Here is a 15,882-nt window from a genome sequence, read left to right as displayed (position 1 = left end):
CAGAGCTTTGTCTCCTGTCACTTCTGGTTCCACCTTGCCCGGGGCTCCTAGCCTGAAAGGATGGATAACAGAAGCGGCTCCATGCAAGTCACTTAGGTCACAATTTAGTGGAGTCAAGAGAGACCGTCGCTATGTAAGTGGACTCTGAATTGCCTCCGAAATTACTTGCCTGAGATCGCAACGGAAATTTCTCAGCTTCGTGTTTGTCAAGGACAACACATGCCTTGGCGATATGCTTGGACCATTTTTCTGACAAAGGATTATCTGCAAAGCTGTCATATGGATGTTTCCAGAATTTTTACAGAGGGTGTGCATGGAAAGGATAACAGGTAGGGGCGTCAGGCACGAAATGACCAGTGAAATGAATGGAAGCAGCAGAAGAGCGCAGGAGTCCCTTGGGGAAAAGGTAACAAGCCAGGGGGCTAAGTAACTGATTTGTGTGTTTCCACTGGGTAAGGGTATATCTACACTAGTGACTTAAAGAGGTTTAATCAGGTTCAATCTATTTTATACCACCCTTATCAGCAGAAAACTAGGCCTACGCCTGTGTTGCCGGCAATGCAGCAATGTCACTTACCGGCTCTTACCACAAGTGTCGTTATCATGTTGACGGCAACGTAGGGATGATCTGGTATTTGGGCACAAACTCTACGGTAAAAATGACTTCTACCATAATGTTTTTGCCCCAATACCAGAGTGTCACCAGTGACATGATGATGTCACTTCCGGTGTGCACTGGAAGAGATGTCACCCCTTCATGGGTGATGTGGGCCTAGGCCTAGTTGTCCTTCAGTAAGTCTCCACCCCCCACCCCAGTTGGTTGCCAGGGCATACCTGGGAACCCTAAAGAGATAATGGGGAAGTGTGAAACCTTCCTCCAGCCTAAGGAGCCTTCATTCAACTTAAGTAGCTCTTACTTATGTCTCCCCATCTTTTCCATCCCCATTGTCTTGAATGGTGTTTCATCAGGAATTGAGGCTCTAGGAACTATGGTCTTAAGGCTCTCAGTGCCCCAATGCTGTGGAAATTGTGTTTAGCACTGGAGAGAGGAAGAGAAGGAGGAGACAAACAGGGATAGACGAGACTCTTTTGTTCTTCTGCTTGCCCATCCTCCTACAATTCCACAGCCTCCACAGGTAATTGGGATGGAGAGGTGTGGAAGGAAAGGACCGTAGAAGGAAGAAGCAGGGAGGAAAAAGGGGAGAAGGAGTAGTAGTAGTTCATGGTTTAGTTCATTGCCTTTTTATTGAAGGTGAGCCCTGACCTGGATGGCCCAGGCTAGCCTGATCTTGCCCGATCTCAGAAGCTAAGCAGGGTCAGCCCTGGTTAGTACTTGGATGGGAGACCACTGAACAAGTCCAGGGTTACTAAGCAGAGGCAGGCAATGGCAAACCAGCTCTGCCCATCACTTGCCTTGAAAACCTCATGTGGGGTTGTCGTCATAAGTCAGCTGCAACTTGATGGTACTTTCCACCACCAGCATGCTAGTGAGCTTAGGGAATAAAAACTCTAGTAGCACCACTACCCTTGGTCTTAGTTGAACATGCTTCTCATGTCTCCGTCCTGGCTCTTTTTTCCATTGCTAATCTGTTCCAGAGAAAAGGTCTCCATTGACCCAGTACTCCCAGCACACAGAGATGCCAACTCGTAACAATCAATGCCAAAAGAGATCACATTCACAAAGTCTAGAATGGCTCCAGAACATATGGCGGCAGTGAAAACCGAGTGCCAGGAATGGTTTGGGTAGAAGTTCAACCTTAAAGAGCCTCTTCAAAGTCATACGTTTAAAGGAGAATCTGATTGCAATTTAGGGCTGTCAATCTCCAGGTGGGACCTGGAGATCTCCCAGAATTTCAACCAGTCTCCTGACTATCCAGATCAGTTCCCATGGAGAAAATGGCTGGTTTGGAGGGTGAACAAGATAGCATTACACCTCGCCAAGGTCCCTCCCCTCCCCAAACCCTGCTCTCCACAGGTTCCACAGACAAATCTGCTGGAACTCCCCAACCTGGAGTTAGCAACCCTATCGCAATTAATGTGGGGCAGCCAATTGTGCAATGTAAGGAGAATGACAGGCAAGCAAAACCATAGTGGAAGAAGATGGAATTTAGATTTTATTTGTGGTGTCTGGCCACTGGGTGGAGTAAAACCACAGGATATTACAACTGGATGATAGAACAGCAAGCCCTTCACTTTGTCTTCTTTAGCTCTGCTGCAGACATTTATGGGATATATACTTTTAGAGTCAAAGGAGTTCCTATTTTTTCAGAAGGGCTGCCATTGATTTGCCTTTGGTGAAAACCTGGGTCGTGAAGACCAGCCGTGAGGCATCAGAATTGCAACAACCATAGCCATCGACATTAAAACCATCTTGCATCTGATGAGGTGGCTCCAGCCCATGAAAGCTTATGCCACAATGAATCTTTAAGGTTCCAAGAGACTCTTTGTTGTTTTCACAGCACCGGACATGGCCATGTCTCAGCAGTAGAGCATCCGCTTGGCATGCGGAAGGTCCCAGGTTCATTACCCGGCATCTCCGGTTAAAAGGGTCAGGTGATGGGAAAGACTTCTGCCTGAGACCCTGGAAAGCTGCTGCCAGTCTGAGTAGACAATACTGACTTGGATGAACCAAGGGGTCTGTTTCAGTATAGGCAGCTACATGTGTGTTCATAAGAGTCAACTAAAACAATACGCGTTTAGTGCCTGGAACTACTTTACCAAACATAACAACAACAAGAAGAGTTGGTTTTTATATGCTTACTTTCTCCACCGCTTAAGGAAGAATCAAACTGGCTTACAATCACTTTCCCTTCCCCTCCCCACAACAGACACCCTGTGAGGTAGGTGGGGCTGAGAGAGCTCTAAGAGAGCTGTGACTAGCCCAAGGTCACCCAGCTGGCTTCATGTGGAGGAGTGGGGAATCAAACCCGCTTCTCGAGATTATAGTCCACCACTCCAAACCACCGCTCTTAATCACTACACCAGTAATTGCTGATATGAACATAACTGCTGATATGAACATGTAATTGAAACCATAATCGCAAACCCTACTACTAAGCTAAAGGGTCTGGTTCATGCAAGCATCCATGGTTGTGGAGAGAAGACTCCAGGCTACTATAGTAGCTATCAGCAACTTGGGTCATGGCCACCTATATCCTGGAAGCCTCTAGGAAGGATTCTACATAGTGTCGCCTTTGGAAATGGCTCAGAAGCGACTCCAGGCTGTCCACCTCTTGATTAATTCTGCCGTAGCCCAGCTGCACCAGCTGCCTACCAGTTCCCATACTCATTTAAAAAATGCCGGTGATTAACTTTGGAGTCCATAATGACCTTCTGCTATTTGAGCTCCCCGTCGGTCAGACCTGTGGCTGGGGCTCCGTTCCGTGTGATTTGCACTCAGGAAACAAAATCTGCCTATGCTGGTTTCCCCCCCTGTGACGCCCATTTTACAGAACGCCTGTCGAGGGACTCCTACCATTCTGTATGAACAATGTGGTTTTTGTCAGATGGTTATATATATTTACAAAAGCACTTCGAGTTTGCAGCAAGGGTGCTGTTTTGTTATATTTTGTAACTACTAACATTATTGTGTTTTTTTTTTTTAAAAAAAATGATTTTATTTACTTTTTTCATTTTCTTTTTGAAGGAGCTAGAAATTTTTTTAAAGTGTAAGGATGTGTCACTGGCCACCAAGACTAGATTAATTCATGCCATCGTATTCCCTATTACTATGTATGGATGTGAAAGCTGGACAGTGAAGAAAGCTGATAGGAAGAAAATAGATTCCTTTGAAATATGGTGTTGGAGGAGAGTGTTACGGATACCCTGGACAGCCCAAAAAACAAATCAGTGGGTTATAGATCAAATCAAGCCTGAACTGACCCTAGAAACTAAAATGACTAAACTGAGGCTATCGTATTTTGGTCATGTCATGAGATGACAAGAGTCACTGGAAAAGACAGTCATGCTAGGAAAAGTTGAGGGCAGCAGGAAAAGAGGAAGACCCAACAAGAGATGGACTGACTCAATAAAGGAAGCCACAGCCGTAAATTTGCAAGATCTGAGCAAGGCTGTCAAAGATAGGACATTTTGGAGGACTTTCATTCATAGGGGCATTTTTCACGGTAGATTTTGCTTCTCTTTTGCCATGGACCAAAAAACACACACCCCGATTTAAATGTTTTTTTCATGGCCGCGATTTATCCCCATCAATCTCGATGTAGTTTTGGTTTTTCATGGGAACAAAGCACGCTGTATTTGACAATGGTTTGGTCTGTCCCTTTTGCAGGAGGCCTCCCCTTCCAACAGGCTCATTGTTTCTGCCTGCCCCCAACTCCGCCCCAACTCCGCCCAGCAGATTACCTCGTGCGGTTCACCAGCCCCAGAGCAAAAAACAAGCACCAGTCCCTCCAGTCGCCTCCATTTTTCTTCCACCCTTGCTCTGTTCTGCTTTTGGAACAGTCAGATTCCAAATTGGGGGGCGGGGGCAAGGCAGCACTTTCCTCAAAGCTTCCCTCTATTTTCTATAGGTGTGGAACCCATTGCCCTTTAATGACAGACAGGATTGGGGGGGGGCAGGAATTGCATCCATGTGCCCAGAGAAATGTTTAGCTGAAAGTGGGAATGGAGCAGCTCCAACTTGTGCCGGTTCAAGAGGTGTGCCTTGGGTTTTCCGCTCTCAGGATGCACATTTTTCCCATCCGAATTCTCAAAAATCCCCCCTCCCCGCTGGGGTAGAGGGACCAACAGCCCCTTCCCTTGAACATCCCCCCCACGGGTCCAGCTGCCCTAGAACAAGCTGCTACCACCACCACCCCCAGCACGCGAGGCGCACATGGCATGGCCCCGCTGGTCTCCCCCTGGAGCCATCTATCCGACGTCCCCCTGGGCTTGGAGGTGTGGGCCCAGCTCCAAGGCCCATCCCGGGCGAGGGGTGGGGAAGGTGTGCCGCCTGCCCACCCACCAGCCTCCGAAACAGAGGGAGAGTAGCGCCAGGACTCTAGGCAGGCAGGCAGGCAGCAAAAAGGACGGTATTCTTGTCCGAGCGCGAAACTCCCCCAGGCAATCGACGTTCTTGGGGGAGGAGAAATTAGCCGGCATGGGCAGGGACAATTGTTCCGAACCAAGGAACAAAAGCAGTTTTTTTCATGGAGCTCTGAGCCAAAAACTGCGCAGCAACAGGAAAGAACGGCGCAAAAGTGGTTTGACTTGCCCCAGTTATAACGCGGCTTTTATTGCTCAATCTGAAAAAAATTGGAGCAGCCATGAATAACCAAAAATTTGCAGTGACGCAGACCGGCTGTGAAACCGCTGCAAAACTCCGTGAAAAATCCCCCATAGGGTTGCCATGAGTCGGAAGCGACTTGACGGCACTTAACACAAACACACACACTTTTTTCATTACCCATTCCTCTACAGTTTTTGTATGCTGCACTGGGCAATTTTTATAAGCAACTAATTCATTTTCATGAATAAATATGCAGATATGAATTTGGTTGCTGGCACATGTGTAAATAGTAATATTTCAAAGTAAAAAGGATGTATAACACATGTACGCATATAACCCTGCAATACTTAGTGTTGCCAACCTCCAGGTGGAGCCTAGAGTACTCCCAGGGTTACAAGGGACCTCTGGACTACAGAGATCAGCTCCCTTGGAGGGAAATGGCACCTTCAGAGGGCACTCTGTGGCACCACATCCCTACTGAACTCCCTCCTGTCCCCAAACTCTGCCCTCGCCAGCATCACCCTCAGATCTCCAGGACCCCCCCCCCCAGAGCTGGAAACCCTAAATACCTGATATAATAGTGTGGTAGGGCTAAGGTTGCCAAATCTGGACTGAGAAATTCTTGGGGATGGAACCTGAAGAGGGTGAAATTTGGGGAGAGGAGGGAGCTCAGCAAAGATGTGATGCCATAAAGTCTGCCCTCCAATGCAGCCATTTTCTCCAGGGAAACTGGAGATCAGTTGTAATTCTGGGGGATCTTTAGGCCCCACTTGGAGGTTGGCAACCCTAGGTAGAGAAAAAGAAGAGTTGGTTTTTATATGCCGACTTTCTCTACCTTTTAAGGAGAATCAAATCGGCTTACCATCTCCTTCCCTTCCTCTCCCCACAACAGACACCTTGTGAGGTAGGTGGGGCTGAGAGAATTCTGAGAGAATTGTGACTGGCCCAAGTTGACACAGCAGGTTTCATATGGAGGAGTGGGGAAACCAACCTGGTTCACCAGATTAGAGTCCACCACTCATGTGGAGGTGTGGGGAATCAAACATGGTTCTCCAGATCAGAGTCCACCGCTCTTAACCCCTACACCACTCTGGCTCCCCCTGGAAGTTGTATCACATGCATTTCTTATAATCTTTGGCTGAGATCTTTGTGTGTGGGTGGGTCGTAACAGGGGGAGGAGTTAACAGGAATAACCTCTGAATCTTCATAGGCTGGATGATGAATATTCATGCCCTCGTGGAAACGACGAATTGTGGCAGCCCAGAAGCCTGATCAGTCCCTCCCATCCCACTGCCTGCTTTACACTTCCCTGTGACTTAATGCGGTAGTAATATATTTCTGGCTGTCTTGAACTCTCTTTGCAACCTGCTGGCTCTGAACCTTTATCATATAAAAAGAAGCCATCGAGAAGCGGCACAAGGCAGTCACACAAGGGCCTGAGCATGCTGTTTCGATAATGTGCGTATTCCCAGGCGACTTGGGCAGTGTGGGGCTTGGAAAGATAAATAAATCTCCTGCAGGCACTAGAACATTAACTGCCAGACCGGAGCCTCCTTTTTTTTTTTTTTTAGGTACAGTGGCTGCCATTAAAATAGAAACCCATCTCAGAGTAATAAGTCGCAATGTTTCTGTTCCAAAAGTGCAATGTCGCAGCAAGAGAAATAGAATGCGAGACCAACCGCTACCAAGGCTGGGGGGAAAAAAGCTCCTTTAGAAATGACAATCACTGCACTGTGCGTCACCTGCCCCACAGTGAGGCTTAATAGACAGATTGGAAGGAGAAAACATGAAGGGAAAAGAGCAACTAGAGACATTTTTTAAAAAATCAGGCATGGAGAGGAAACAAGGCCTGCTTTTCGGGCTCCTGAGCGAAACGAGGCACTTTACACAAAAATCCATGCAGATCTGCAACCCCCACTGTTTCCCTGGGTTTCCAGTTGGTTATAACAGGTTGCCAATCAAAAAGAAAAAGACTGGCTTGGGTGTTTTTTTTTTTTGGGGGGGGGAAATGAAACTGGCCGGTTGCCAGAAAAGGAGAAAGCTTTTTAAAAAACAGCTGTAGATTACAGGTGAATGAACAGGTCGCTTTTGTGCTAGGCTCTCCTTAGAGATCCATCAAAAACGCAGGATTGTGCAAATGGACTTGGTAAAAAAAAAAAAAAAAAAAAAACAAGCTCTGCCACAACCTTGAAAAACAACAACAACAAAACCAATCCAAACCCCACAACTCACAAAAACACTTGTATCTGCTTCTTGGCTTCACTACCAGACCTGCTCTGTCTTTTCCCAGACACCAGGATTTTTTATTCTAAGTAGGTGTGATGGATAAGGGATTAATCTGCAGCAAGAGCTGACAGACCAAGAGTGGGCGGAGCCAGGGAGCTGACACTCTGAGCTCTGAGAGACAGAAAAGCATTGGAAGCTTGGGACCCAGCCTGGATAGAAGGCTGTGAAAGTAGTCGAAGCTCTTGGGACCCAGCCAGAGAAGGCTGTGATAGATTGGAAGCTTGGTAGTGAGACTGAGCGGAAGCCAGACGGTCCTCTGTGAACCTGAGGGGTTCTGTGAAAGCCAAAGCTATTGAAACACACAACCTGTGGTAGTGACAGGAGTGAGAACTGGGTTAGAGAGGGCCCATTCTCAGGTCACAAAGGGGAATTAGTCTCTGAGGTAGAGCTATTCCGGTAGCAGGGAGGTATGGAGGATTACAGCCACTGAGATGGGGTAATCAGGGAGAGAACTGGAAGAGGGATTTTGGATATTTCCCCAAACTTCTGTGAGTTCTCTGAGGAGGGAAAGGAACTCAAGACTTCCTTCGCTCCTGTGAGCTAGGCTGGGGACAGAGTCTGAGAGTCTGAATCTGAGTAACAGTTCTGAGGGACAGAACTAAGCCTGAAACTGAGAACTGAATTAACTTGAGTGAAGAAAACATCTAAGCTATTTCTCTGAAGTAATCTTGCGTATATAAATCTGACTCTGAGTTTCCCCTCCAAATTCTGCCTTTTCCTTGAAAACTAATCTCTGTGAGTTCTGTTCAATAAACTTACCTGTTATGTCTTTTTAAGTTAAAAAGCCTCATGTGTCCTATTTCTCTCTGAGGTAAATACTGGTGTGGGACTGGAGGAGAAGGAAAATAATCTCCTCACAAATATACTCAGGCCAACGCTTTTCCCTCAGCATATACGGCCGGGCTAAGTGAGTAGGATATTGAAGAGGTTGAAAGGGGGGGGTGCGTCATAGTAGGCAACCCTTGTTGGGTACTATGTCCATTCAGTACCCTCTGAAGAGGTATCTAGTGAAAGACAATATCATTTCTTCTTAGGATTCATTACTTGCTCTGCAGAACAGCTCATCTACCACTCCCGACCAGTCTTGCATATGGGCATTGTTTTTGTTTGTTTATTTATGCCCTGCTTTTCTCCCCAATGGGGACCCAAAGCAGATTACAACATCGTTCTGCCCTCTTCCATTTTATCTGCACAGCAGCAACCCTGTGAAGTAGTTGAGACTGACAGAGAGTGTGATTGGCCCAAGCTCACCCAATGAGCTTCCATGGCAGAGTGGAAATTCAAACCTGGCTCTCCCGGATCCTAGCCCAACACTCTAACCACTATACCACCCTGGCTGTCTGCATCAGATCAGATCCCCTTAGCTTTAGCAAGTGTATCTTACACCTTTAGATAGGTCTCTTAGCTATTACTTGCCCCCCATGCTGGCACTGAGCCAAATGAAAGTCAATTTCTATGTTGCTGTGTCCTGTCACTGCAACGTATGTGAAAATTTCAACAATATGGATGAACCCATTCCTGTGGAACTTTCACTCAAATTGCATCCTGGGTGGGTGAGAAAGAAACATAAAGTTGCCCCTGCCCGCTGTGTTACACTACATTAGGGTTGCCAGATCCCTCTTCGCCACTGGTGGGAGGTTTTGGGGCAGAGCCTGAGGAGGGAGGGGTTCGGGGAGGGGAGGGACTTCAATGCCATAGAGTCCCATTGCCAAAGCAGCCATTTTCTCCAGGTGAACTGATCTCTATTGACTGGAGATCATCTGTAATAGTGGAAGATCTCCAGCTAGTACCTGGAGGATGGCAACCCTACACTACATGGAATAGCACCAAGACATATGGGATCATCACCACAGATGCATGGGATAGTCCTGAGAGGCACTGTCTCCTGTGTGGCTCAATGTGTGTGTATGTGTGTGTGAGTGGGTGTAAAGGGGGCACTTCTACACCTAAACACAACAACATTCAGTCTTCTATTTGCCTTTGTCATACAGTTCTGTTCTTTGCCCTTAGCTATGGGCCTATATCCAAGTCATCTCATCAGACCACTGGCTGTCCCACCAGGGGTGGACTGGCCATTTAACTTACAGGCAAAGTTCCCGGTGGGCCTTGGATGGCTAGTTGTGATGAGGAGCAAGCAGAGTCAAGCCCAGCAACCCTGCCAGTGTCTACTTGCCACAGACCCTTCAGTTGCAACGGTACCTGGGGTCAGCTCTCCAGTTGCCTCGCCCTGTACTGTCTGTCACCTGTTTGCAGGATGAGCCAATGTCCATTGCTGGCACTGATGAGTTGAATGGTCCCAGCACCTCTGGTTTTTAAAGCTGCAGACGCCACTCTGTCTGGCTTGCTCCAGAGCCATTTTAACCTCCCAGTCCACCCTTGTGTGCCCCTTCAGGCTGCAGGTGGTAGGTTGGACTTAAGGCTCTCCTATACAACCTTCCATCTCTTCTCATCAAAACCCAGCACGTCAGCAAGAAGGCTCAGCTGGAGCCCTTCTCCTGACACCTAGCATGAATGGAGAAATGTTCAATAACATGAGCCTCCTTCAATCTGAAATGATACATGCCAGACACAAGAACCAGGGCTCCAGCCATACAGTTATTCAAGCAGGGAGGACCGTTTGAGGAGCAGCTGGGATTAATATTACGAGGGCGAAATGGATTGTGGCATTGGGTCAAAAGCGTGTAACTAGTGGGAGCTGAAATTTCGTCTTGGGTGCCGTCGCACAGTTGCCATCTCCTTTGAGGAAATAAATTGTGCTAATAGCCACAACATATTGTTTCGCTTTGTCAAAAGATTAATTAGTAACTGAACCAGGCTCCAATACTTGGCCCAGCTCTGTTTGGCTCAACTGTTATTTCTGTTCTAAAAACAAATAATTAATGAAATCCTGGACCCATTAGAAGTCTTGCATAGAAATAGCAGCTGGCATGCTGATGTCATTGTACTGGTGTCAAATTAAATAATAGGCAGCGTGGACTCTCTAGTGAGATTTAGCATATCCTAATGCAGCTTTCTTAGATCTCTTTTGCAATGGGCTCCTTTTGGAACACCTCCCTGGGGACAATGGAAGACTGAGCCACCCCCCCCCCAAGGGCTTCATAGATTAGTTTATTTTTAGTTTTGTTGCCTTCGTCACAGCTGACTTAATGTGACCCTGTGGGCTGTTCAAGGCAAGAGATGTTCAGAGGTGGTTTGCTGTTGCCTGCCTCTCCATCGGGATCCTGGATTTCCTTGGTGGTCTCCCATCCAAACACTAACCATGGCTGACCCTGCTTAGCTTCCATGATCTTCTGAGGCCTGATGAGATCAGGCTAGTCTGGGCTTTACAGGTCAGCTCAGGCTCTCTGTTTGCAGAGAACACATTCTTTGCTCCCTCCACTTTGGTTACTGATCAGTAGGGTTGCCAGCTCTGGGTTGGGAAATACCTGGAGATTTTGGGGGTGGAGCCCAAGGAGGGAGGGGTTTAGAGAGGGGAGGGACTTAAATACCATAGAGTCGAATTGCCGAAGCAGCTATTTCTCCAGGTGAACTGATCTCTATCGGCTGGAGATCAGTTGTCATAGCAGGAGATCTCCAGACACCACCTGGAAGCTGGCAACCCCTACTGATCAGTAGGATTACACCATTCGTCCCTTCCCTCTCCAGCTTCACAGTTGCAAAGGGAAATGTTTGAAAGTTCCCAGTTAGCATGAAAAATTCCAAAAGTCTGTTTTAGGAAAGGCCAGGCCCCAAATTAAATGGGAGAGCAGATGCTTTGCATGTGCAAGACCTCCGTTAAAACAGGTAACAGGACAGGGAAGAACTTCTGCTTGAGCAGACGATACTGAGCCAGGTGGTCTGGCTCAATATAAGGTAATACAATGTAAGGGTAGGAGGAAAAGATATATTTAAAAGGTGATTCTACTTTCTGTAGAATTGCAGGGGAGCTCTTTCAGATCAGAAAGAAATAACAATTTAGGGTTGCACAGATGTGGAAAATACCTGAAGGTTTAAGGGCAGTACCTGGGGGTGGTGGAATTTGGGGTCTAGTTCCTCCTAGACTGTATGGCATACCATAGAGTCTGCCCTCTGAAGCTGCCATTTCCTCCTGGGGAAGTGGTTGCTGGAGTCTGGAGGTCATTTGTAATTCCAGGAAAGCTCCAGACCCAACTTTGAGGTTGGTAACTCTATAGAATATACTCAAGGCTTCTTGGCCATGGGCCATGATATTCCTGTCCTTTTGTACTTTCACTCCTTGTAGGAGGTACAAACCTGGTGATGCTGGTCTCCATTATGTTTATATCCATACTCCATGGCATTAACATGTCTCTACCACTGGAAACAGACAATAGGGTTAGATGGTGTATGTAATGATAAAGAAGCCTTTTTGCAGCTTCCAGAAATTTATGTTGTGCTGCTCCCTAGTAGGGTTGTGCCAAAAAAAAAAAAAAAAAAAAGGAATTCTGTAAATTTAGGGTTTGGGTTTATTTGCCCAATTTTTTTCGGTAAACCCAGAATAAGCCAAATACCCATACCAGTAACTTCCGGTATTCGGCTTTATTTTCGGGATTACCCAAAAAATTCAGGTTCCTTATTGTCTATGGGGATTCTCCCCCCCCCCAAGTTCCTGTGGGGGCATTTTTGGAGGTTGAGTTCCAAAATTTTCAGGTTAGCTTCAAGGGACTCTCCTTGCATGAACCCCAACGTTTGGTGAAGATTGTGTCAGGGGGTCCGATTCTATGGGATCTGGAAAGGGTCACCCCCTCCTCCATAGATAAGCATTGCAAACTTTACCATACTTCCTCCCAAAACCAATTGCTGCATAAAAAAGCATTTTAAGAACAAAAAACAAAAAACTGAGCAATCTAAAAGGGGGGGGGAAGAAATCCAACCCTCCATTTTAAAAAGCCTTTCTTCTGCTCAGAAAGAGCCCCAAGGAAGCAGGAAGCATTTGAATCCCTGCCTCTTTACACACTGCTTTGTAATTGGCTGTGAGAGAAACCAAGCTTTTGTGTTCCCGCACTTTGCCTTATGCATGGGATTTCATCTGGGCTGAGCTCAGGGAAGAGGGAAGAATCGGGTTAACAGAGGAACGGGATTTGTGAGGGCTGACAGCGAGGTCATCTCTAATGGACGGCAAACTCATGCATAACTGCCAGGAACAACCGAGACAGACTGGGGCAAATGTGAGTGAAAGTACCCATGCATAAATGACCTCTGTCTCTTTCAGGAGATATCTTTGAAAATTTGCAGACAACTATTTACAAGAAGCACCAATGCTAAAGCAGCCATTTTCTGAGCTGGTCATGGTTTCCTACAATCTGTTTTGTCACTTGAAAAAGGCCCACATTTTTCAAAGAGCAGGTTTCATTCCAATTGCTCAGCCACACTGAAAACTGTCAACGCACTTGGCCTAAAGAGAAATGGGGCTTTGTCATGCTGGTGGGGGAGGATTTCAGTGGAGAAGGCAGCACAACTGAAATGGTCAATTATTAGGCTGTGCACATGTGGGAATATCAAAATGATGTGCCTGTTTTAAAAATATTTCTTGAGTATGAATGGGCAAATGTGAGAAACTGAAGGTGGAATGGACACCAAAAAAGTATTGCACACAAAAAGAGCACATCTGAAAATTTATGAGGGTCTCCGCTTGTATATCTAAGAACAGACCTTGACTCTTAATTTCAAAGGCAGATATTTCTGGACACCACTGGTTTACAGATTTACAGTAGTAACATTAACCTTAATATTCCCTCTTTATGGGCATGTTATTCCTGCCATAATTCTAGTGTAACTCCCTATTTCAGTTCTCTCACAAGCTCTGGCTGGGACTCTATCTCACTGGAAAACAATCATTAGCTTTTCTGTCAGGCTCTGAGCCTCTCTACTAATTCTTCATCCCCCTCTCTCTCCATCAGCCAAACAAACCCAACAAAGAAACTCCCTCACAGCCTTTTCTGACATCTTCAGAAGCAATGAATACATGAATATATGAAGCTGCCTTATACTGGATCAGACCTTTGGTCCATCAAAGTCAGTATTGTCTACTCAGACTGGCAGCGTCTCTCCAGGGTCCCAGGCAGAGGTTTTTCACATCACTTATTTGCCTAGATGCCGGGGATTGAACCTGGGACCTTCTGCATGCCAAGCAGATGCTCTACCACTAAGCCATAGCCCCTCCCAATGTTCTGAAATTCACTTCAATGCCCGTGCTCTCAGATGACCTGCATTGCATCTAAGGTACTATGAGAACACACAGAAGAGCCCTGCCGAATTAGACCAACAGCCCATTTCCAATAATTGCCTGTCAGGCACTCCTAGGATTCCCAAAGGCGTGGCATGAAGGCAAAAGTCATTCCCCATAGTTGGTTCCCCTGTATCTAGCTTTCAAAGATCTACTGTTTCTGAACATAGAGATTCCACTCTGCTATCATGGCAATAACTGTTGATAGATTGAATACCCCATGCATTTATCCAATTCCCTGTTAAAGCCCAGTGGCCATTAACACAACTTGTGACAGCAAATGCCATAAATTAACTACATGCAGTGTGAAGAAGTACTTTTAAAATCTGTTCTGAATCTGCTGATCAATTTATGGGGTGACCCCCAAGTTCTAATATCCTAACAGCAGGAGAAAAACAATGCACTTTCTCCTCAGCATTTATAATTTTGTAAACCTACTATCATGCACTCTTTCTCCCCACCTCACAGGGAAAAGGCGCCAATCGTTTGACAAATGGGTTTTCCTTTTTTGCACCTTTTCAAACTCCGGTATGGTACTTGAGACGAGGCAATGTGAACTCTACACCATAAATTCATAGCTATAGTGGTCTGCATCCTACAGTAGTTCTGCTGATGGAAGAGGGAGGAGAGGCAATATTTCTTGATTCCCCACCTCATGTGGTTTTGGGTCTGTGAGGTACCCACGACTCCTGATAATGCCTTTTCAAGGGACTCAGCCCTAGGATATTGGATAATTGATTTACAATCCTTCACCAAATTCTCCTTTTGCATAGCTGCTTCAGACCGACTTTGGCACTGAACTACCCACCCCAGTCTCTTTCCTGGTTAGTCATAGGCAGCCTAGATCCTACCAGTTGCACATAGGGTTTTTGTTTTTGCCCCGAAGAGCATCACTTTACACTTATGAAGAAGAAGAGTTGGTTTTTATATGTCGACTTTCTCTACCCTTAAGGAAGAATCAAACTGGCTTACAATCATCTTCCCTTCTCCTCCCCACAACAGGTAGGTGGGGCTGAGAGAGCTCCCAGGTAGGTGGGGCTGAGAGAGCTCTCAGAGAGCTGTGACTAGGCCAAGGTCACCCAGCTGGCTTCATGTATAGGAGTGGGGAAACCAACCTGGCTCACCAGATTAGTGTCTGCCGCTCATGTGGAGGAGTGGGGAATCAAACCCGGTTCTCCAGATCAGAGTCCAAAGCTCCAAACCACCGCTCTTAACCACTACACCACACTGGCTCTCATATTGAACCTCATTTGCCATTTTACTGCCCTTTCTCTCTTCAGCCCTTTTCACCATCCTGAATCATGTGGTGTCATTCATAAACTTGGTTTACTCTCTACCCACTCCCACCTTGAAATGTATGCACAAATTATTATTATTATTATTTTTACTTTGTTAAACTTATAGCCTGCCCTCATTCCCAGCCAGGCCAGGCTCAGGGCGGGTAACAACATTTAAAAAACACAAAACCATGAAAACATCAGCTAAAACTACAAAATCCTAGAACAACTATAAAATGTCAAGATGGCATTTGCATAGCCGGATGATAACAGCCACTGTAGACCCTGATGGGCAGTTAAACCCTCACATGTCAATAGAAGGTGGGGGGGGGAGGAGGATGGGGAGGCCAGCAACGATGTAAAACCTGCCTTCAGTTATAGGCCTGGTGGAATAGTTCCATTTTGCAAGCCCTGCAGAACTCATTAGGGTCCCACAGGGCCCTGATGTTACTAGGAAGACTATTCCACCAGGCAGGGGCCAGGTCCGAAAAAGCCCTGGCCCTTGTCAAGGACAGCCGATCATTCCTCGGACTGGGGACCAACAGCAAATTATTATTCATAGAGTGTAGAGCTCTCTGGGGGCTATATCACCAAACCAGTAGTGATCTCTGTGGACCCAGGTTCCCCGAGGCCACACTCCACAAGGATCATTCTGTGCACGTGGAGCAGGAAAAATGGGGAAATAACTCCTCACAGCATTGTTTCCATGTAGGAAAATGACTGGAGGGGGGGAAAGGCAGGAGCCCTTTCTCTCCCCATGGTGTTGTTCCAATCCCATTTGGGCTTTATTTTTTAAAAGCCATCCCCCACAGCTGCTGTGTGGATGTGGGGAACCTGTGGAGTTGTTGGGAACCTGTTTAGTTCTTCAA

General features: G+C 46.5%; 1 protein-coding gene across 1 annotated transcript in view; it reads right to left on the bottom strand.

Annotated features, from left to right (window-relative positions):
* The window catches only part of SPATA16 (spermatogenesis associated 16), a 171,165-nt gene that overhangs the window by 70,651 nt on the left and 84,632 nt on the right, over positions 1-15,882 (bottom strand). The gene's annotated exons all lie outside the window — the stretch shown is intronic.

Source organism: Euleptes europaea, chromosome 5 (genome assembly GCF_029931775.1).
Source record: "Euleptes europaea isolate rEulEur1 chromosome 5, rEulEur1.hap1, whole genome shotgun sequence".
NCBI lineage: Eukaryota > Metazoa > Chordata > Lepidosauria > Squamata > Sphaerodactylidae > Euleptes > Euleptes europaea.
This window is presented reverse-complemented; position numbering and strand designations above follow the sequence as displayed.